This window comes from Schistocerca cancellata, unplaced genomic scaffold (genome assembly GCF_023864275.1).
Source record: "Schistocerca cancellata isolate TAMUIC-IGC-003103 unplaced genomic scaffold, iqSchCanc2.1 HiC_scaffold_708, whole genome shotgun sequence".
NCBI lineage: Eukaryota > Metazoa > Arthropoda > Insecta > Orthoptera > Acrididae > Schistocerca > Schistocerca cancellata.
The window spans coordinates 656,054-679,237 of NW_026046719.1; positions in this window are offsets into that span (position 1 = coordinate 656,054).

The following is a 23,184-nucleotide window of genomic DNA, read 5'->3' on the forward strand; positions in this document are numbered from 1 at the left end:
CCAAGGGATACAGTAAATCTGCAATGGCGATCGGAATCTAATACTGGTGTCCCAGGAAAGGCTAAAAGCACGAACTATTAGAAGAGTTACTCCTCTTATAAGTAAGTTGACATTTTGCATTTTGTATACAATATCGATGCAATTTCTGTGTTTCATCGTTGATTTGAAGGTCCAAGGGATACAGTAAACCTGCACTGGTGCATCGGAATCTAATACTGCTGTCCCAGGAAAGGCTAAAAGCACGAACTATTAGCAGAGTCACTCCTCTTGTAAATAAGTCGACATTTTGCCTTTCGTATTCAATATCGATGCAATTTCTGTGTTTCATAGTTGATTTGAAGGTCCCAGGGATACAGCAAACTTGCAATGGTGCATCGGAATCTAATACTGCTGTCACAGGAAAGGCTCAAACCACGAACTATTAGAAGAGTTACTCGTCTTGTAAATAAGTCGACATTTTGCCTTTTGTATTCAATATCGTTGAAATTTCTGTGTTTCATCGTTGATTTGAAGGGCCAAGGGATACAGTAAACATTCAATGGTGCATCAGAATCTAATACTGCTGTCCCAGGAAAGGCTAAAAGCACGAACTATTAGAAGAGTTACTCCTCTTCTAAATAAGTCGACATTTTGCCTTTTGTATTCAATATCGATGCAATTTCTGTGTTTCATCGTCGATTTGAAGGTCCAAGGGATACAGTAAATCTGCAGTGGCGATCGGAATCTAATACTGCTGTCCCAGGGAAGGCTCAAATCACGAACTATTAGAAGAGTTACTCCTCTTGTAAATAAGTCGACATTTTGCCTTTTGTTTTCAATATCGTTGAAATTTCTGTGTTTCATCGTTGATTTGAAGGCCCAAGGGATACAGTAAACATTCAATGGTGCGTCTGAATCTAATACTGCTGTCCCTGGAAAGGCTAAAAGCACGAATTATTAGAAGAGTTACTCCTCTTGTAAATAAGTCGACATTTTGCCTTTTGTATTCAATATCGATGCAATTTCTGTGTTTCATCGTTGATTTGAAGGTCCAAGGGATTTAGTAAATCTGCAATGGCGATCGGAATCTAATACTGGTCTCACAGGAAAGGCTAAAAGCACGAACTATTAGAAGAGTTACTCCTCTTATAAGTAAGTTGACATTTTGCATTTTGTATACAATATCGATGCAATTTCTGTGTTTCATCGTTGATTTGAAGGTCCAAGGGATACAGTAAACCTGCAATGGTGCATCGGAATCTAATACTGCTGTCCCAGGAAAGGCTAAAAGCACGAACTATTAGCAGAGTTACTCCTCTTGTAAATAAGTCGACATTTTGCCTTTCGTATTCAATATCGATGCAATTTCTGTGTTTCATCGTTGATTTGAAGGTCCAAGGGATACAGTAAAACTGCAATGGTCCATCGGAATCTAATACTGCTGTCACAGGAAAGGCTCAAATCACGAACTATTAGAAGAGCTACTCCTGTTGTAAATAAGAGGACATTTTGACTTTTGTATTCAATATCGATGCAATTTCTGTGTTTCATCGTTGATTTGAAGGTCCAAGGGATACAGTAAATATCAATGGTGCATCGAAATGTAATACTGCTGTCCCAGGAAAGGCTCAAAGCACGAACTATTAGAAGAGTTACTCCTCTTGTAAATAATTCGACATTTTTCCTTTTGTATTCAATATCGAGGGTATTTCTGTGTTTCATCGTTGATTTGAAGGTCCAAGGGATACAATAAACCTGCAATGGTGCATCGGAATCTAAAACCGCTCTTCCAGGAATGCTCAAAGCACGAACTATTAGAAGAGTTTCTCCTCTTATAAATAAGTCGACATTTTGCCTTTTGTATTCAATATCGAATGTATTTCTGTGTTTCATCGTTGATTGGAAGGTCCAAGGGATACAGTAAACCTGTAATGGTGATAGGGATCTAATACTGCTGTCTTAGGAAGAGCTGAAAGCACGAACTATTAGAAGAGTTACTCCTCTTTTAAGGAAGACGACATTTTGCCTTTTGTATTCAATATCGATGGTATTTCTGTGTTTCATCGTTGATTTGAAGGTCCAAGAGATACAGTAAACCTGCAATGGCGCATCGGAATCTATTACTGCTCTCCCAGGAAAGGCTCAAAGCACGAACTATTAGAAGAGTTACTCCTCATATAAGTAAGTCGTCATTTTGCCATTTGTATTCAATATCGATGCAATTTCTGTGTTTCATCGCTGATTTGAAGGTCCAAGGGATACAGTAAACCTGCAATGGTGCATCGGAATCAAATACTGCTGTGCCAGGAAAGGCTCAAAGCACGAACTATTAGAAGAGTTACTTCTCTTATAAATAAACCGACATATTTCCTTTTTTATTCAATATCGATGCAATTTCTGTTTTTCATCGTTGATTTGAAGGTCCAAGGGATACAGTAAACCTGCAATGGTGCATCGGAATCTAATACTGCTGTCCCAGGAAAGGTTCAAAGCACGAACTAATAGCAGAGTTACTCCTTTTATAAATAAGTCGACATTTTGCCTTTTGTATTCAATATCGATGCAATTGCTGTGTTTCATCGTTGATTTGAAGGTACAAGGGATACATTAAACCTGCAATGGTGCATCGGAATCTAATACTGCTGTACCAGGAAAGGCTCAAAGCACGACCTATTAGATGAGTTACTCCTCTTGTAAATAAGTCGACATTTTGCCTTTTGTATTCAATATCGATGCAATTTCTATGTTTCATCGTTGGTTTGAAGGTCCAAGGGATACAGTAAACTCTCAATGGTGCATCGGAATCTAATACTGCTGTCTCAGGAAAGGCTCAAACCACGAACTATTAGAAGAGTTACTCCTCTTGTAAATAAGTCGACATTTTGCCTTTTGTACTCAATATCGATGAAATTTCTGTGTTTCATCGTTAATTTGAAGGTCCAAGGGATACAGTAAACCTGCAATGGTGCATCGGAATCTAATACTGCTGTTCCAGGAAAGGCTCAAAGCACGAACAATTATAAGAGTTACTCAGCTTATAAACAAGTCGACATTTTGCATTTTGTATTCAATATCGATGCAATAACTGTGTATGATCGTTGATTTGAAGGTCCAAGGGATACAGTAAACCTGCAATGGTGCATCGGAATCTAATACTGCTGTCCCAGGAAAGGCTCAAATCACCAACTATTAGAAGAGTTACATCTCTTGTAAATAAGTCGACGATTTGCATTTTGTATTCAATATCGATGCAATTTCTGTGTTTCATCGTTGATTTGAAGGTCCAAGGGATACTGTAAACCTGCAATGGTGCGTCGGAATCTAATACTGCTGTCCCAGGAAAGGCTAAATGCACAAACTATTAGAAAAGTTACTCCTCTTATAAATAAGCCGACATTTTGCCTTTTTTGTTCAATATCGATGCAATTTCTGTGTTTCATCGTTGATTTGAAGGTCCAAGGGATACAGTAAATATGCAATGGTGCATCGAAATCTAATACTGCTGTCCCAGGAAAGGCACAAACCACGAACTATTAGAAGAGTTACTCCTCTTGTAAATATGTCAACATATTACATTTTGTATTCAATATCGATGCAATTTCTGTGAATCATCGTTGATTTGAAGGTCCAAGGGATACAGTAAACCTGCGATGGTGCATCGGAATCTAATACTGCTGTCCCAGGAAAGGCTAAAACACGAACTATTAGAAGAGTAACTCCTCCTATAAGTAAGTCGTCAATTTGCCTTTTGTATTCAATATCAATGCAATTTCTGTGTTTCATCGTTGATTTGAAGGTCCAAGGGATACAGTAAATCTGCAATGGTGCTTCGGAATCAAATACTGCTATCCCAGGAAAGGCTTAAAGCACGAACTATTAGAAGAGTTACTCTTCTTGTAAATAAGTCAATATTTTGCATTTTGTATTTTATATCGATGCAATTTCTGTGTTTCATCGTTGATTTGAAGGTCCAAGGGATACAGTAAACCTGCAATGGTGCATCGGAATATAATACTGCTGTCCCAGGAAAGGCTCAAAGCACGAACAATTATAAGAGTTACTCAGCTTATAAACAAGTCGACATTTAGCCTTTTGTATTCAATATCGATGGAATAACTGTGTATCATCGTTTATTTGAAGGTCCAAGGGATACAGTAAACCTGCAATGGTGCATCGGAATCTAATACTGCTGTCCCAGGAAAGGCTAAAGGCACCAACTATTAGAAGAGTTACACCTCTTGTAAATAAGTCGACAATTTGCATTTTGTATTCAATATCGATGCAATTTCTGTGTTTCATCAATGATTTGAAGGTCCAAGGGATACAGTATACCTGCAATGGTGCATCGGAATCTGATACTGCTGTCCCAGGAAAGGCTCAAATCACGAACTATTAGAAGAGTTACTCCTCTTATAAGTAAGTCGTCATTTTGCTTTTTGTATTCAATATCGATGCAATTTCTGTGTTTCATCGTTCATTTGAAGGTCCAAGGGATACAGTAAACCTGCAATGGTGCGTCGGAATCTAATACTGCTGTCCCAAGAAAGGCTAAATGCACAAAATATTAGAAGAGTTACTCCTCTTATAAATAAGCCGACATTTTGCCTTTTTTATTCAATATCGATGCAATTTCTGTGTTTCATCGTTGATTTGAAGGTCCAAGGTATGCAGTAAAGCTGCAATGGTGCATCGGAATCTAATACTGCAGTCCCAGGGAAGACTCAAATCACGAACTATTAGAAGAGTTACTCCTCTTGTAAATAAGTCGACATTTTGCCTTTTGTATTCAATGTCGTTGAAATTTCTGTGTTTCATCGTTGATTTGAAGGCCCAAGGGATACAGTAAACATTCAATGGTGCATCGGAATCTAATACTGCTGTCCCAGGAAAGGCTAAAAGCACAAACTATTAGAAGAGTTACTCCTCTTGTAAATAAGTCGACATTTTGCCTTTTGTATTCAATATCGATGCAATTTCTGTGTTTCATCGTTGATTTGAAAGTCCAAGGGATACAGTAAATCTGCAACAGCGATCGGAATCTAATACTGGTGTCCCAGGAAAGGCTCAAAGCATGAACTATTAGAAGAGTTACTCCTCTTATAAGTAAGTTGACATTTTGCATTTTGTATACAATATCGATGCAATTTCTGTGTTTCATCGTTGATATGAAGGTCCAAGGGATACAGTAAACCTGCAATGGTGCATCGGAATCTAATACTGCTGTCCCAGGAAAGGCTAAAAGCACGAACTATTAGCAGAGTTACTCCTCTTGTAAATAAGTCGACATCTTGCCTTTCGTATTCAATATCGATGCAATATCTGTTTTTCATCGTTGATTTGAAGGTCCAAGGGATACAGTAAAACTGCAATGGTGCATCGGAATCTAATACAGCTGTCACAGGAAAGGCTCAAATCACGAACTAAGAAAAGAGTTACTCCTGTTGTAAATAAGTGGACATTTTGACTTTTGTATTCAATATCGATGCAATTTCTGTGTTTCATCGTTGATTTGAAGGTCCAAGGGATACAGTAAATATGCAATGGTGCATCGAAATCTAATACTGCTGTCCCAGGAAAGGCTCAAAGCTCGAACTATTAGAAGAGTTACTCCTCTTGTAAATAATTCGACATTTTGCCTTTTGTATTAAATATCGATGCAATTTCTGCGTTTCATCGTTGATTCGAAGGTCCAAGGGATTCAGTAAACCCTCAATGGTGCATGGGAATCTAATACTGATGTCCCAGGAAAGGCTCAAAGCACGAACTATTAGAAGAGTTACTCCTCTTGTAAATAATTCGACATTTTGCCTTTTGTATTAAATATCGATGCAATTTCTGTGTTTCATCGTTGATTTGAAGGTCCAAGGGATACAGTAAATATGCAATGGTGCATCGAAATCTAATACTGCTGTCCCAGGAAAGGCTCAGAGCTCGAACTATTAGAAGAGTTACTCCTCTTGTAAATAATTCGACATTTTGCCTTTTGTATTAAATATCGATGCAATTTCTGCGTTTCATCATTGATTCGAAGGTCCAAGGGATTCAGTAAACCCTCAATGGTGCATGGGAATCTAATACTGCTGTCCCAGGAAAGGCTCAAAGCACGAACTATTGGAAGAGTAACTCTTCTTATAAGTAAGTCGTCATTTTGCCTTTTGTATTCAATATCAATGCAATTTCTGTGTTTCATCGTTGATTTGAAGGTCCAAGGGATACAGTAAACCTGCAATAGTGATCGGAATCTAATACTGCTGTCCTAGGAAAGGCTCAAAGCACGAACTATTAAAAGAGTTACTCCTCTTATAAGTAAGTCGTCATTTTGCATTTTGTATTCAATATCGATGCAATTTCTGTGTTTCATCGTTGATTTGAAGGTCCAAGGGATACAGTACACCTGCAATGGTGCATCGGAATCTAATACTGCTGTCCGAGGAAAGGCTCAAAGCACGAACTAATAGAAGAGTTACTCCTCTTGTAAGTAAGTCGTCATTTTGCCTTTTGTATTCAATATCGATGCAATTTCTGTGTTTCATCGTTGAATTGAAGGTCCAAGGGATACAGTAAACGTGCAATGGTGCGTCGGAATCTAATACTGCTGTTCGAGGAAAGGCTAAACGCACAAACTATTAGAAGAGTTACTCCTCTTATAAATAAGCCGACATTTTGCCTTTTTTATTCAATATCGATGCAATTTCTAAGTTTAATCGTTGATTGGAAGGTCCAAGGTATGCAGTAAACCTGCAATGGTGCATCGGAATCTAATACTGCTGTCCCAGGGAAGGCTCAAATCACGAACTATTAGAAGAGTTACTCCTCTTGAAAATAAGTCGACATTTTGCCTTTTGTATTCAATATCGTTGAAATTTCTGTGTTTCATCGTTGATTTGAAGGCCCAAAGGATACAGTAAACATTCAATGGTGCATCGGAATCTAATACTGCTGTCCCAGGAAAGGCTAAAAGCACGAATTATTAGAAGAGTTACTCCTCTAGTAAATAAGTCGACATTTTGCCTTTTGTATTCAATATCGATGCAATTTCTGTGTTTCATCGTTGATTTGAAGGTCCAAGGGATTTAGTAAATCTGCAATGGCGATCGGAATCTAATACTGGTCTCACAGGAAAGGCTAAAAGCACGAACTATTAGAAGAGTTACTCCTCTTATAAGTAAGTTGACATTTTGCATTTTGAATACAATATGGATGCAATTTTTGTGTTTCATCGTTGATTTGAAGGTCCAAGGGATACAGTAAAACTGGAATGGTGCATCGGAATCTAATACTGCTGTCACAGGAAAGGATCAAATCACGAACTATTAGAAGAGTTACTCCTGTTGTAAATAAGTGGACATTTTGACTTTTGTATTCAATATCGATGAAATTTCTATGCTTCATCGTTGATTTCTAGGTCCAAGGGATACAGTAAATATGCAATGGTGCATCGAAATCTAATACTGCTGTCCCAGGAAAGGCTCAAAGCACGAACTATTAGAAGAGTTACTCCTCTTGTAACTAATTCGACATTTTGCCTTTTGTATTAAATATCGATGCAATTTCTGCGTTTCATCGTTGATTCGAAGGTCCAAGGGATTCAGTAAACCCTCAATGGTGCATGGGAATCTAATACTGATGTCCCAGGAAAGACTCAAAGCACGAACTATTAGAGGAGTTACTCCTCTTGTAAATATGTCAACATATTGCATTTTGTATTCAATATCGATGCAGTTTGTGTGATTCATCGTTGATTTGAAGGTCCAAGGGATACAGTAAACCTGCAATGGTGCATCGGAATCTAATACTGCTGTCCCAGGAAAGGCTCAAAGCACGAACTATTAGAAGAGTAACTCCTCTTATAAGTAAGTCGTCATTTTGCCTTTTGTATTCAATATCAATGCAATTTCTGCGTTTCATCGTTGATTTGAAGGTCCAAGGGATACAGTAAACCTACAATGGTGATCGGAATCTAATACTGCTGTCCTAGGAAGGGCTCAAAGCACGAACTATTAGAAGAGTTACTCCTCTTATAAGTAAGTCGTCATTTTGCATTTTGTATTCAATATCGATGCAATTTCTGTGTTTCATCGTTGATTTGAAGGTCCAAGGGATACAGTAAACCTGCAATGGTGATCGTAATCCAATACTGCTGTCCCAGGAAAGGCTAAAATTTCTGTGTTTCATCGTTTATTTGAAGGTCCAAGGAATTCAGTAAACCTGCAATGGTGCATCGGAATCTAATACTGCTGTCCCAGGAAAGGCTCAAAGTACATACTATTAGAAGAGTTACTCCTCTTGTAAAAAATTCGACATTTTGCTTTTTGTATTCAATATCGATGCAATTTCTGTGTTTCATCGTTGATTAGAAGGTCCTAGGGATACACTAAACCTGTAATGGTGATAGGGATCTAATACTGCTATCCCAGGAAAGGCTCAAAGCACGAACTATTAGAAGAGTTACTCTTCTTGTAAATAAGTTGACATTTTGCCTTTTGTATTCAATATCGATGCAATTTCTATGTTTCATCGTTGATTTGAAGGTCCAAGGGATACAGTAAACTTGCAATGGTGCATCGGAATCTAATGCTGCTGTCACAGAAAAGGCTCCAACCACGAACTATTAGAAGAGTTAATCCTCTTGTAAATAAGTCGACAATTTGCCTTTTGTACTCAATATCGATGCAATTTCTGTGTTTCATCGTTGATTTTAAGGTCCAAGGGATACAGTAAACCTGCAATGGTGCATCGGAATCTAATACTGCTGTCCCAGGAAAGGCTCAAAGCACGAACTATTAGAAGAGTTACACCTGTTGTAAATAAGTCGACAATTTGCATTTTGTATTCAATATCGATGCAATTTCTGTGTTTCATCGTTGATTTGAAGGTCCAAGGGATACAGTAAACCTGCAATGGTGCATCGGAATCTGATACTGCTGTCCCAGGAAAGGCTCAAATCACGAACTATTAGAAGAGTAACTCCTCTTATAAGTAAGTCGTCATTTTGCTTTTTGTATTCAATATCGATGCAATTTCTGTGTTTCATCGTTCATTTGAAGGTCCAAGGGATACAGTAAACCTGCAATGGTGCGTAGGAATCTAATACTGCTGTACCAGGAAAGGCTAAATGCACAAAATATTAGAAGGGTTACTCCTCTTATAAATAAGCCGACATTTTGCCTTTTTTATTCAATATCGATGCAATTTCTGTGTTTAATCGTTGATTTGATGGTCCAAGGTATGCAGTAAACCTGCAATGGTGCATCGGAATCTAATACTGCTGTCCCAGGGAAGACTCAAATCACGAACTATTAGAAGAGTTACTCCTCTTGTAAATAAGTCGACATTTTGCCCTTTGTATTCAATGTCGTTGAAATTTCTGTGTTTCATCGTTGATTTGAAGGCCCAAGGGATACAGTAAACATTCAATGGTGCATCGGAATCTAATACTGCTGTCCCAGGAAAGGCTAAAAGCACAAACTATTAGAAGAGTTACTCCTCTTGTAAATAAGTCGACATTTTGCCTTTTGTATTCAATATCGATGCAATTTCTGTGTTTCATCGTTGATTTGAAGGTCCAAGGGATACAGTAAATCTGCAATAGCGATCGGAATCTAATACTGGTGTCCCAGGAAAGGCTCAAAGCACGAACTATTAGAAGAGTTACTCCTCTTATAAGTAAGTTGACATTTTGCATTTTGTATACAATATCGATGCAATTTCTGTGTTTCATCGTTGATTTGAAGGTCCAAGGGATACAATAACTTGCAATGGTGCATCGGAATCTAATACTGCTGTCCCAGGAAAGGCTAAAAGCACGAACTATTGGCAGAGTTACTCCTCTTGTAAATAAGTCGACATCTTGCCTTTCGTATTCAATATCGATGCAATTTCTGTGTTTCATCGTTGATTTGAAGGTCCAAGGGATACAGTAAAACTGCAATGGTGCATCGGAATCTAATACTGCTGTCACAGGAAAGGCTCAAATCACGAACTAAAAAAAGAGTTACTCCTGTTGTAAATAAGTGGACATTTTGACTTTTGTATTCAATATCGATGCAATTTCTGTGTTTCATCGTTGATTTGAAGCTCCAAGGGATACAGTAAATATGCAATGGTGCATCGAAATCTAATACTGCTGTCCCAGGAAAGGCTCAAAGCTCGAACTATTAGAAGAGTTACTCCTCTTGTAAGTAATTCGACATTTTGCCTTTAGTATTAAATATCGATGCAATTTCTGCGTTTCATCGTTGATTCGAAGGTCCAAGGGATACAGTAAACCCTCAATGGTGCATGGGAATCTAATACTGATGTCCCAGGAAAGGCTCAAAGCACGAACTATTAGAAGAGTTACTCCTCTTGTAAATATGTCAACATATTGCATTTTGTATTCAATATCGATGCAATTTCTGTGATTCATCGTTGATTTGAAGGTCCAAGGGATACAGTAAACCTGCAATGGTGCATCGGAATCTAATACTGCTGTCCCAGGAAAGGCTCAAAGCACGAACTATTGGAAGAGTAACTCTTCTTATAAGTAAGTCGTCATTTTGCCTTTTGTATTCAATATCAATGCAATTTCTGTGTTTCATCGTTGATTTGAAGGTCCAAGGGATACAGTAAACCTGCAATGGTGATCGGAATCTAATACTGCTGTCCTAGGAAAGGCTCAAAGCACGAACTATTAAAAGAGTTACTCCTCTTATAAGTAAGTCGTCATTTTGCATTTTGTATTCAATATCGATGCAATTTCTGTGTTTTATGTTGATTTGAAGGTCCAAGGGATACAGTACACCTGCAATGGTGCATCGGAATCTAATACTGCTGTCCGAGGAAAGGCTCAAAGCACGAACTAATAGAAGAGTTACTCCTCTTATAAGTAAGTCGTCATTTTGCCTTTTGTATTCAATATCGATGCAATTTCTGTGTTTCATCGTTGATTTGAAGGTCCAAGGGATACAGTAAACCTGCAATGGTGCATCGGAATCTAATACTGCTGTCCCAGGAAAGGCTCAAAGCACGAACAATTATAAGAGTTACTCAGCTTATAAACAAGTCGACATTTAGCCTTTTGTATTCAATATCGATGCAATAACTGTGTATCATCGTTGATTTGAAGGTCCTAGGGATACAGTAAACCTGTAATGGTGATAGGGATCTAATACTGCTGTCCCAGGAAAGGCTCAAAGCACGAACTATTAGAAGTTTTACTCTTCTTATAAGTAAGTCGACATTTTGCCTTTTGTATTCAATATCGATGCAATTTCTGTGTTTCATCGATGATTCGAAGGTCCAAGGGATTCAGTAAACCCTCAATGGTGCATGGGAATCTAATACTGATGTCCCAGGAAAGGCTCAAAGCACGAACTATTAGAAGAGATACTCCTCTTGTAAATATGTCAACATATTGCATTTTGTATTCAATATCGATGCAGTTTCTGTGATTCATCGTTGATTTGAAGGTCCAAGGGATACAGTAAACCTGCAATGGTGCATCGGAATCTAATACTGCTGTCCCAGGAAAGGCTCAAAGCACGAACTATTAGAAGAGTAACTCCTCTTATAAGTAAGTCGTCATTTTGCTTTTTGTATTCAATATCAATGCAATTTCTGTGTTTCATCGTTGATTTGAAGGTCCAAGGGAAACAGTAAACCTACAATGGTGATCGGAATCTAATACTGCTGTCCTAGGAAAGGCCCAAGCACGAACTATTAGAAGAGTTACTCCTCTTATAAGTAAGTCGTCATTTTGCATTTTGTATTCAATATCGATGCAATTTCTGTGTTTCATCGTTGATTTGAATGTCCAAGGGATACAGTAAACCTGCAATAGTGATACTAATCCAATACTGCTGTCCCAGGAAAGGTTAAAATTTCTGTGTTTCATCGTTTATTTGAAGGTCCAAGGGATACAGTAAACCTGCAATGGTACATCGGAATCTAATACTGCTGTCCCAGGAAAGGCTCAAAGCACGTACTATTAGAAGAGTTACTCCTCTTGTAAGAAATTCGACATTTTGCCTTTTGTATTCAATATCGATGCAATTTCTGTGTTTCATCGTTGATTAGAAGGTCCTAGGGATACAGTAAACCTGTAATGGTGATAGGGATCTAATACTGGTGTCCCAGGAAAGGCTCAAAGCACGAACTATTAGAAGAGTTATTCCTCTTGTAAATAAGTCGACAATTTGCCTTTTGTATTCAATATCGATGCAATTTCTGTGTTTCATCGTTGATATGAAGGTCCAAGGGATACAGCAAACCTGCACTGGTGCATCAGAATCTAATACTGCTGTCCCAGGAAAGGCTCAAAGCACGAACTATTAGAAGAGTTACTCCTCTTATAAATAAGTCGACATTTTGCCTTTTGTATTCGATATCGATGGAATTTGTGTGTTTCATCGTTGATTTGAAGGTCCAAGGGATACAGTAATTCTGCAATGGTGCATCAGAATCTAAAACTGCTGTCCCAGGAAAGGCTAAAAGCACGAACTATTAGAAGAGTTACTCCTCTTGTAAATAAGTCGACATTTTGCGTTTTGTATTCAATATCGATGCAGTTTCTGTGTTTCATCGTTGATTTGAAGGTCCAAGGGATACAGTAAACCTGCAATGGTGCATTGAAATCTAAAAGTGCTGACCCAGGAAAGGCTCAAATCAAGAACTATTAGAAGAGTTTCTCCTCTTATAAATAAGTCGACATTTTGCTTTTTGTATTCAATATCGATGCAATTTCTTTGTTTCATCGTTGATTTGAAGGTCTAAGGGAAACAGTAAGCCTGCAATGGTGCATCGGAATCTAATACTGCTGTCCCAGGAAAGGCTCAAAGCACGTACTATTAGAAGAGTTACTCCTCTTGTAAAAAATTCGACATTTTTCCTTTTGTATTCAATATCGATGCAATTTCTGTGTTTCATCGTTGATTAGAAGGTCCTAGGGATAAAGTAAACCTGTAATGGTGATAGGGATCTAATACTGCTATCCCAGGAAAGGCTCAAAGCACGAACTATTAGAAGAAATACTCCTCTTATAAGTAAGTCGACATTTTGCCTTTTGTATTCAATATCGATGCAATTTCTGTGGTACATCGTTGATTCGAAGGTCCAAGGGATTCAGTAAACCCTCAATGGTGCATGGGAATCTAATACTGATGTCCCAGGAAAGGCTCAAAGCACGAACTATTAGAAGAGTTACTCCTCTTGTAAATATGTCATTATATTGCATTTTGTATTTAATATCGATGCAGTTTCTGCGATTCATCGTTGATTTGAAGGTCCAAGGGATACAGTAAACCTGCAATGGTGCATCGGAATCTAATACTGCTGTCCCAGGAAAGGCTCAAAGCACGAACTATTAGAAGAGTAACTCCTCTTATAAGTAAGTCGTCATTTTGCCTTTTGTATTCAATATCAATGCAATTTCTGTGTTTCATCGTTGATTTGAAGGTCCAAGGGATACAGTAAACCTACAATGGTGATCGGAATCTAATACTGCTGTCCTAGGAAAGGCTCAAAGCACGTACTATTAGAAGAGTTACTCCTCTTGTAAAAAATTCGACATTTTGCCTTTTGTATTCAATATCGATGCAATTTCTGTGTTTCATCGTTGATTAGAAGGTCCTAGGGATACAGTAAACCTGTAATGGTGATAGGGATCTAATACTGCTGTCCCAGGAAAGGCTCAAAGCACGAACTATTAGAAGAGTTACTCTTCTTGTAAATAAGTCGACAATTTGCCTTTTGTATTCATTATCGATGCAATATCTGTGTTTCATTGTTGATTTGAAGGTCCAAGGGATACAGTAAACCTGCAATGGAGCATCGGTATCTAATACTGCTGTCCCAGCAAATGCTCAAAGCACGAACTATCAGAAGAGTTACTCCTCTTATAAATAAGTCGACATTTTGCCTTTTGTATCCGATATCGATGCAATTTGTGTGTTTCATCGTTGATTTGAAGGTCCAAGGGATACAGTAATTCTGCAATGGTGCATCAGAATCTAAAACTGCTGTCCCAGGAAAGGCTAAAAGCACGAACTATTAGAAGAGTTACTCCTCTTGTAAATAAGTCGACATTTTGCGTTTTGTATTCAATATCGATGTAGTTTCTGTGTTTCATCGTTGATTTGAAGGTCCAAGGGATACAGTAAACCTGCAATGGTGCATCAGAATCTAATACTGCTGTCCCAGGAAAGGCTCAAAGCACGAACTATTAGAAGAGTTACTCCTCTTGTAAATAAGTCGACAATTTGCCTTTTGTATTCAATATCGATGCAATATCTGTGTTTCATTGTTGATTTGAAGGTCCAAGGGATACAGTAAACCTGCAATGGAGCATCGGAATCTAATACTGCTGTCCCAGGAAAGGCTAAATGCACAAAATATTAGAAGAGTTACTCCTCTTATAAATAAGCCGACATTTTGCCTTTTTTATTCAATATCGATGCAATTTCTTTGTTTAATCGTTGATTTGAAGGTCCAAGGTATGCAGTAAACCTGCAATGGTGCATCGGAATATAATACTGCTGTCCTAGGGAAGGCTCAAATCACGAACTATTAGAAGAGGTACTCCTCTTGTAACTAAGTCGACATTTTGCCTTTTGTATTCAATGTCGTTGAAATTTCTGTGTTTCATCATTGATTTGAAGGCCCGAGGGATACAGTAAACATTCAATGGTGCATCGGAATATAATACTGCTGTCCTAGGGAAGGCTCAAATCACGAACTATTAGAAGAGTTACTCCTCTTGTAAATAAGTCGGCATTTTGCGTTTTGTATTCAATATCGATGCAGTTTCTGTGTTTCATCGTTGATTTGAAGGTCCAAGGGATACAGTAAACCTGCAATGGTGCATCAGAATTTAATACTGCTGTCCCAGGAAAGGCTCAAAGCACGAACTATTAGAAGAGTTACTCCTCTTATAAATAAGACGATATTTTGCTTTTGGTGTTCAATATTGATGCAATTTCTGTGTTTCATCGTTGATTTGAAGGTTCAAGGGATACAGTAAACCTGCAATGGTGCATCGAAATCTAATACTGCTGTCCCAGGAAAGGCTCAAAGCACGAACTATTAGAAGAGTTACTCCTCTTATAAATAAGTTGACATTTTGCTTTTTGTATTCAATATCGATGCAATTTCTCTGTTTCATCGCTGATTTGAAGGTCTAAGGGATACAGTAAGCCTGCAATGGTGCATCGGAATCTAATACTGCTGTCCCAGAAAAGGCTCAAAGCACGAACTATTAGAAGAGTTAATCCTCTTATAAATAAGTCGACATTTTGCCTTTTGCATTCAAAATCGATGCAATTTTTGTGTTTCATCGTTGATTTGGAGGTCCAAGGGATACAGTAAACCTGCAATGGTGCATCGGAATCTAATACTGCTGTCCCAGGAATGGCTAAAATCACGAACTATTAGAAGAGTTACTCCTCTTATAAATAAGTCGACATTTTGATTTTGTATTCAATATCGATGCAATTTCTGTGTTTCATCGTTGATTTGAAGATCCAAGCGATACAGTTAACATGCAATTGTGCATCGGAATCTAATACTGCTGTCCCAGGAATGGCTCAAAGCACGAACTATTAGAAGAATTACTCCTCTTATAAATAAGTCGGAATTTTGCCTTTTGTAGTCAATATCGATGCAATTTCTGTGTTTCATCGTTGATTTGAAGGTAAATGGGATACAGTAAACCAGCAATGGTACTTCGGAATCTGATACTGCTGTCCCAGGAAAGGCTCAAAACACGAACTATTAGAAGAGTTACTCCTCTTATAAGTAAGTCGACATTTTGCCTTTTGTATTCAATATCGATGCAATTTCTGTGTTTCATCGTTGATTTGAAGGTACAAGGGATACAGTAAACCTGCAATGGTGCATCGGAATCTAATACTGCTGTCCCATGAAAGGCCTAAAGCACGAACTATTAGAAGAGTTAATCCTTTTATAAATAAGACGACATTTTGCCTTTTGTATTCAATATCGATGTAATTTCTGTGTTTCATCGTTGATTTGAAGGTCCAAGGGATACAGTAAACCTGCAATGGTGCATCGGAATCTAATACTGCTGTCCCAGGAAAGGCTCAAAGCACGAACTATTAGAAGAGTTACTCCTCTTATAAATAAGTCGACATTTTGCCTTTTGTATTCAATATCGATGCAATTGCAGTGTTTCATCGTTGATTTGAAGGTCCAAGGGATACAGTAAACCTGCAATGGTGCATCAGAATCTAATACTGCTGTCCCAGGAAAGGCTCAAAGCACGAAAAATTAGAAGAGTTACTCCTCTTGTAAATAAGGCGACATTTTGCGTTTTGTATACAATATCGATGCAATTTCTGTGTTTCATCGTTGATTTGAAGGTCAAAGGGATACAGTAAACATGCAATGGTACATCGGAATCTGATACTGCTGTCCCAGGAAAGGCTCAAAGCACGAACTATTAGAAGTCTTACTCCACTTGTAAATAAGTCGAAATTTTGCCTTTTGTATTCAATACCGATGCAATTTGTGGGTTTCATCGTTGATTTGAAGGTCCAAGCGATACAGTAAACCAGCAATGGTGCATCGGAATCCAATACTGCTGTCCCAGGAAAGGCTCAAAGCACGAACTATTAGAAGAGTTACCCCGTTTATATATAAGTCGACATTTTGCCTTTTGTATTCAATATCGATGCAATTTCTGTGTTTCATCGTTGATTTGGAGGTATAAGTGATACAGTAAACCTGCAATGGTGCATCGAAATCTAATACTGCTGTCCCAGAAACGGCTCAAATTACGAACTATTAGAAGAGTTACTCCTCTTATAAATAAGTCGACATTTTGCCTTTTGTATTCAATATCGATGCAAATTCTGTGTTTCATCGTTGATTTGAAGGTCCATGGGATACAGTAAACCTGCAATGGTGCATCAGAATCTAATACTGCTGTCCCAGGAAAGGCTCAAAGCACTAACTATTAGAAGAGGTATTCCTCTTGTAAATAAGTCGACAATTTGCCTTTTGTATTCAATATCGATGCAATATCTGTGTTTCATCGTTGATTTGAAGGTCCAAGGGATACAGTAAACCTGCAATGGTGCATCGGAATCTAATACTGCTGTCCCAGGAAAGGCTCAAACACGAACTATTAGAAGAGTTACTCCTCTTATAAATAAGTCGACATTTTGCCTTTTGTATTCAATATCGATGCAATTTCTGTGTTTCATCGTTGATTTGAAGGTAAAAGGGATACAGTAAACCTGCAATGGTGCATCGGAATCTAATACTGCTGTCCCAGGAAAGGCTCAAAGCACGAAATATTAGAAGAGTTACTCCTCTTATAAATAAGTCGACATTTTGCTTTTTGTATTCAATATCGATGCAATTTCTCTGTTTCATCGTTGATTTGAAGGTCCATGGTATACAGTAAACCTGCAATGGTGCATCAGAATCTAATACTGCTGTCCCAGGAAAGGCTCAAAACACGAACTATTAGAAGAGTTACTCCTCTTATAAATAAGTCAACATTTTGGCTTTTGTATTCAATATCGGTGCAATTTCTGTGATTCATCGTTGATTTGAAGGTCCAAGGAATGCAGTAAACCTGCAATGATGCATCAGAATCTAATACTGCTGTCCCAGGAAAGGCTCAAAGCACGAACTATTAGAAGAGTTATTCCTCTTGTAAATAAGTCGACATTTTGCCTTTTGTATTCAATATCAATGCAATATCTAAGTTTCATCGTTGATTTGAAGGTAAAAGGGATACAGAAAACCTGCAATGGTACATCGGAATCTGATACTGCTGTCCCAGGAAAGGCTCAAAGCACGGACTATTAGAAGAGTTACACCTCTTATAAATAAGTCGACATTTTGCTTTTTGTATTCAATATCGATGCAATTTCTCTGTTTCATCGTTGATTTGAAGGTCCAAGGGATACAGTAAACCTGCAATGGTGCATCGGAATCTTATACTGCTGTCCCAGGAAATGCTCAAAGCACGAACTATTAGAAGAGTTACTAATCTTATAAATAAGTCGACATTTTGGCTTCTGTATTCAATATCGACGCACTTTCTGTGTTTCATCGTTGATTTGAAGGTCCAAGGGATACAGTAAACCTGCAATGGTGCATCGGAATCTAATACTGCTGTCCCAGGAAAGGCTCAAAACACGAACTATTAGAAGAGTTACTCCTCTTATAAATAAGTCGACATTTTGGCTTTTGTATTCAATATCGGTGCAATTTCTGTGATTCATCGTTGATTTGAAGGTCCAGGGAATGCAGTAAACCTGCAATGATGCATCAGAATCTAATACTGCTGTCCCAGGAAAGGCTCAAAGCACGAACTATTCGAAGAGTTATTCCTCTTGTAATTAAGTCGACAATTTGCCTTTTGTATTCAATATCAATGCAATATCTAAGTTTCATCGTTGATTTGAAGGTAAAAGGGATACAGAAAACCTGCAATGGTACATCGGAATCTAATACTGCTGTCCCAGGAAAGGCTCAAAGCACGAACTATTAGAAGAGTTACTCCTCTTGTAAATAAGTCGACATTTTGCCTTTTGTATTCAATATCGATGCAATTTCTGTGTTTCATCGTTGATTTGAAGGTACAAGGGATACAGTAAACCTGCAATGATGCATCAGAATCTAATACTGCTGTCCCAGGAAAGGCTCAAAGCACGAACTATTAGAAGAGTTATTCCTCTTGTAAATAAGTCGACAATTTGCCTTTCGTATTCAATATCGATGCAATATCTAAGTTTCATCGTTGATTTGAAGGTTCAAGGGATACAGTAAACCTGCAATGGTGCATCGAAATCTAATACTGCTGTCCCAGGAAAGGCTCAAAGCACGAACTATTAGAAGAGTTACTCCTCTTATAAATAAGTTGACATTTTGCTTTTTGTATTAAATATCGATGCAATTTCTCTGTTTCATCGCTGATTTGAAGGTCTAAGGGATACAGTAAGCCTGCAATGGTGCATCGGAATCTAATACTGCTGTCCCAGAAAAGGCTCAAAGCACGAACTATTAGAAGAGTTAATCCTCTTATAAATAAATCGACATTTTGCATTTTGTATTGGATATCGATTCAATTTCTGTGTTTCATCGTTGATTTGAAGGTCCAAGGGATACAGTAAACCGGCAATGGTGCATCGGAATCTAATACTGCTGTCTCAGGAATGGCTCAAAGCACGAACTATTAGAAGAGTTACTCCTCTTGTAAATAAGTCGACAATTTGCCTTTTATATTCAATATAGATGCAATTTCTGTGTTTCATCGTTCATTTGAAGGTCCAAGGGATACAGTAAACATGCAATGGTGCATCTGAATTTAATACTGCTGTCCCAGGAAAGGCTCAAGTCACGAACTATTAGAAGTGTTACTCCTCTTGTAAATAAGTCGAAATTTTGCCTTTTGTATTCAATACCGATGCAATTTGTGTGTTTCATCGTTGATTTGAAGGTCCAAGCGATACAGTAAACCTGGAATGGTGCATCAGAATCTAATACTGCTGTCCCAGAAAGGCTCAAAGCACTAACTATTAGAAGAGTTATTCCTCTTGTAAATAAGTCGACAATTTGCCTTTTGTATTCAATATCGATGCAATATCTGTGTTTCATCGTTGATTTGAAGGTAAAAGGGATACAGTAAACCTGCAATGGTGCATCGGAATCTAATACTGCTGTCCCAGGAAAGGCTCAAAGCACGAAATATTAGAAGAGTTACACCTCTTATAAATAAGTCGACATTTTGCTTTTTGTATTCAATATCGATGCAATTTCTCTGTTTCATCGTTGATTTGAAGGTCCAAGGGATACAGTAAACCTGCAATGGTGCATCGGAATCTAATACTGCTGTCCCAGGAAAGGCTCAAAGCACGAACTATTAGAAGAGTTACACCTCTTATAAATAAGTCGACATTTTGCTTTTTGTATTCAATATCGATGCAATTTCTGTGTTTCATCGTTGATTTGAAGGTACAAGGGATACAGTAAACCTGCAATGGTGCATAGGAATCTAATACTACTGTCGCAGGAAAGGCTCAAAACACGAAATATTAGAAGAGTTACTCCTCTTAAAAATAAGTCGACATTTTGCCTTTTGTATTCAATATCGATGCAATTTCTGTGTTTCATCGTTGATTTGAATGTAAAAGGGATACAGTAAACCTGCAATGGTGCATCGGAATCTAATACTGCTGTCCCAGGAAAGGCTCAAAGCACGAACTATTAGAAGAGTTACACCTCTTATAAATAAGTCGACATTTTGCTTTTTGTATTCAATATCGATGCAATTTCTCTGTTTCATCGTTGATTTGAAGGTCCGCGGGATACAGTAAACCTGCAATGGTGCATCGGAATCTTATACTGCTGTCCCAGGAAATGCTCAAAGCACGAACTATTAGAAGAGTTACTAATCTTATAAATAAGTCGACATTTTGGCTTTTGTATTCAATATCGACGCACTTTCTGTGTTTCATCGTTGATTTGAAGGTCCAAGGGATACAGTAAACCTGCAATGGTGCATCGGAATCTAATACTGCTGTCCCAGGAAAGGCTCAAAGCACGAACTATTAGAAGAGTTACTCCTCTTATAAATAAGCCGACATTTTGGCTTTTGTATTCAATATCGGTGCAATTTCTGTGATTCATCGTTGATTTGAAGGTCCAAAGAATGCAGTAAACCTGCAATGATGCATCAGAATCTAATACTGCTGTCCCAGGAAAGGCTCAAAGCACGAACTATTAGAAGAGTTATTCCTCTTGTAAATAAGTCGACAATTTGCCTTTTGTATTCAATATCAATGCAATATCTAAGTTTCATCGTTGATTTGAAGGTACAAGGGATACAGAAAACCTGCAATGGTACATCGGAATCTAATACTGCTGTCCCAGGAAAGGCTCAAAGCACGAACTATTAGAAGAGTTACTCCTCTTGTAAATAAGTCGACATTTTGCCTTTTGTATTCAATATCGATGCAATTTCTGTGTTTCATCGTTGATTTGAAGGTACAAGGGATACAGTAAACCTGCAATGATGCATCAGAATCTAATACTGCTGTCCCAGGAAAGCCTCAAAGCACGAACTATTAGAAGAGTTATTCCTCTTGTAAATAAGTCGACAATTTGCCTTTTGTATTCAATATCGATGCAATATCTAAGTTTCATCGTTGATTTGAAGGTAAAAGGGATACAGAAAACCTGCAATGGTACATCGGAATCTAATACTGCTGTCCCAGGAAAGGCTCAAGTCACGAACTATTAGAAGAGTTACACCTCATGTAAATAAGTCGACATTTTGCCTTTTGTATTCAATATCGATGCAATTTCTGTGTTTCATCGTTGATTTGAAGGTACAAGGGATACAGTAAACATGCAATGGTGCATCGGAATCTAATACTACTGTCGCAGGAAAGGCTCAAAGCACGAAATATTAGAAGAGTTACTCCTCTTGTAAATAAGTCGACAATTTGCCTTTTGTATTCAATATCGATGCAATATCTGTGTTTCATCGTTGATTTGAAGGTAAAAGGGATACAGAAAACCTGCAATGGTACATCGGAATCTAATACTGCTGTCCCAGGAAAGGCTCAAATCACGAACTATTAGGAGAGTTACTCCTTTTGTAAATAAGTCGACATTTTGCCTTTTGTATTCAATATCGATGCAATTTCTGTGTTTCATCGTTGATTTGAAGGTACAAGGGATACAGTAAACCTGCAATGGTGCATCGGAATCTAATACTGCTGTCGCAGGAAAGGCTCAAAGCATGAAATATTAGAAGAGTTACTCCTCTTAAAAATAAGTCGACATTTTGCCTTTTGTATTCAATATCGATGCAATTTCTGTGTTTCATCGTTGATTTGAAGGTAAAAGGGATACAGTAAACCTGCAATGGTGCATCGGAATCTAATACTGCTGTCCCAGGAAAGGCTCAAATCACGAACTATTAGAAGAGTTACTCCTCTTGTAAATAAGTCGACAATTTGCCTTTTGTGTTCAATATCGATGCAATATCTGTGTTTCATCGTTGATTTGAAGATCCAAGGGATACTGTAAACCTGCAATAGTGCATCGGAATCTAATACTGCTGTCCCAGGAAATGCTCAAAGCACGAACTATTAGAAGAGTTACTAATCTTATAAATAAGTCGACATTTTGGCTTTTCTATTCATTATCGACGCACTTTCTGTGTTTCATCGTTGATTTGAAGGTCCAAGGGATACAGTAAACCTGCAATGGTGCATCGGAATCTAATACTGCTGTCCCAGGAAAGGCTCAAAGCACGAACTATTAGAAGAGTTACTCTTCTTAAAAAAAAATCGACATTTTGCCTTTTGTATTCAATATCGATGCAATTTCTGTGATTCATCGTTGATTTGAAGGTCCAAGGAATACAGTAAACCTGCAATGATGCATCAGAATCTAATACTGCTGTCCCAGGAAAGGCTCAAAGCACGAACTATTAGAAGAGTTATTCCTCTTGTAAATAAGTCGACAATTTGCCTTTTGTATTCAATATCGATGCAATATCTAAGTTTCATCGTTGATTTGAAGGTAAAAGGGATACAGTAAACATGCAATGGTGCATCGGAATCTAATACTGCTGTCCCAGGAAAGGCTCAAAGCACGAACTATTAGAAGAGTTACTCCTCTTGTAAATAAGTCGACAATTTGACTTTTGTATTCAATATCGATGCAATTTCTGTGTTTCATCGTTGATTTGAAAGTCCAAGGGATACAGTAAACCTGCAATGGTGCATCGGAATCTAATACTTCTGTCCCAGGAAAGGCTCAAAGCACGAACTATTAGAAGAGTTTCTCCTCTTATAAATAAGTCGACATTTTGGCTTTTGTATTCAATATCGATGCAATTTCTGTGTTTGATCGTTGATTTGAAGGTCCAAGGGATACAGTAAACCTGCAATGGTGCATCGGAATCTAATACTGCTGTCCCAGGAATGGCTCAAAGCACGAACTAATAGAAGAGTTACTCCTCTTGTAAATAAGTCGACATTTTGCGTTTTGTATTCAATATCGATGCAATTTCTGTGTTTCATCGTTGATTTGAAGGTCCAAGGGATACAGTAAATCTGCAATGGTGCATCAGAATCTAATACTGCTGTCCCAGGAAAGGCTCAAAGCACGAACTATTAGAAGAGTTACTCCTCTTATAAATAAGTACATTTTGCGTTTTGAAACCAATATCGATGCAGT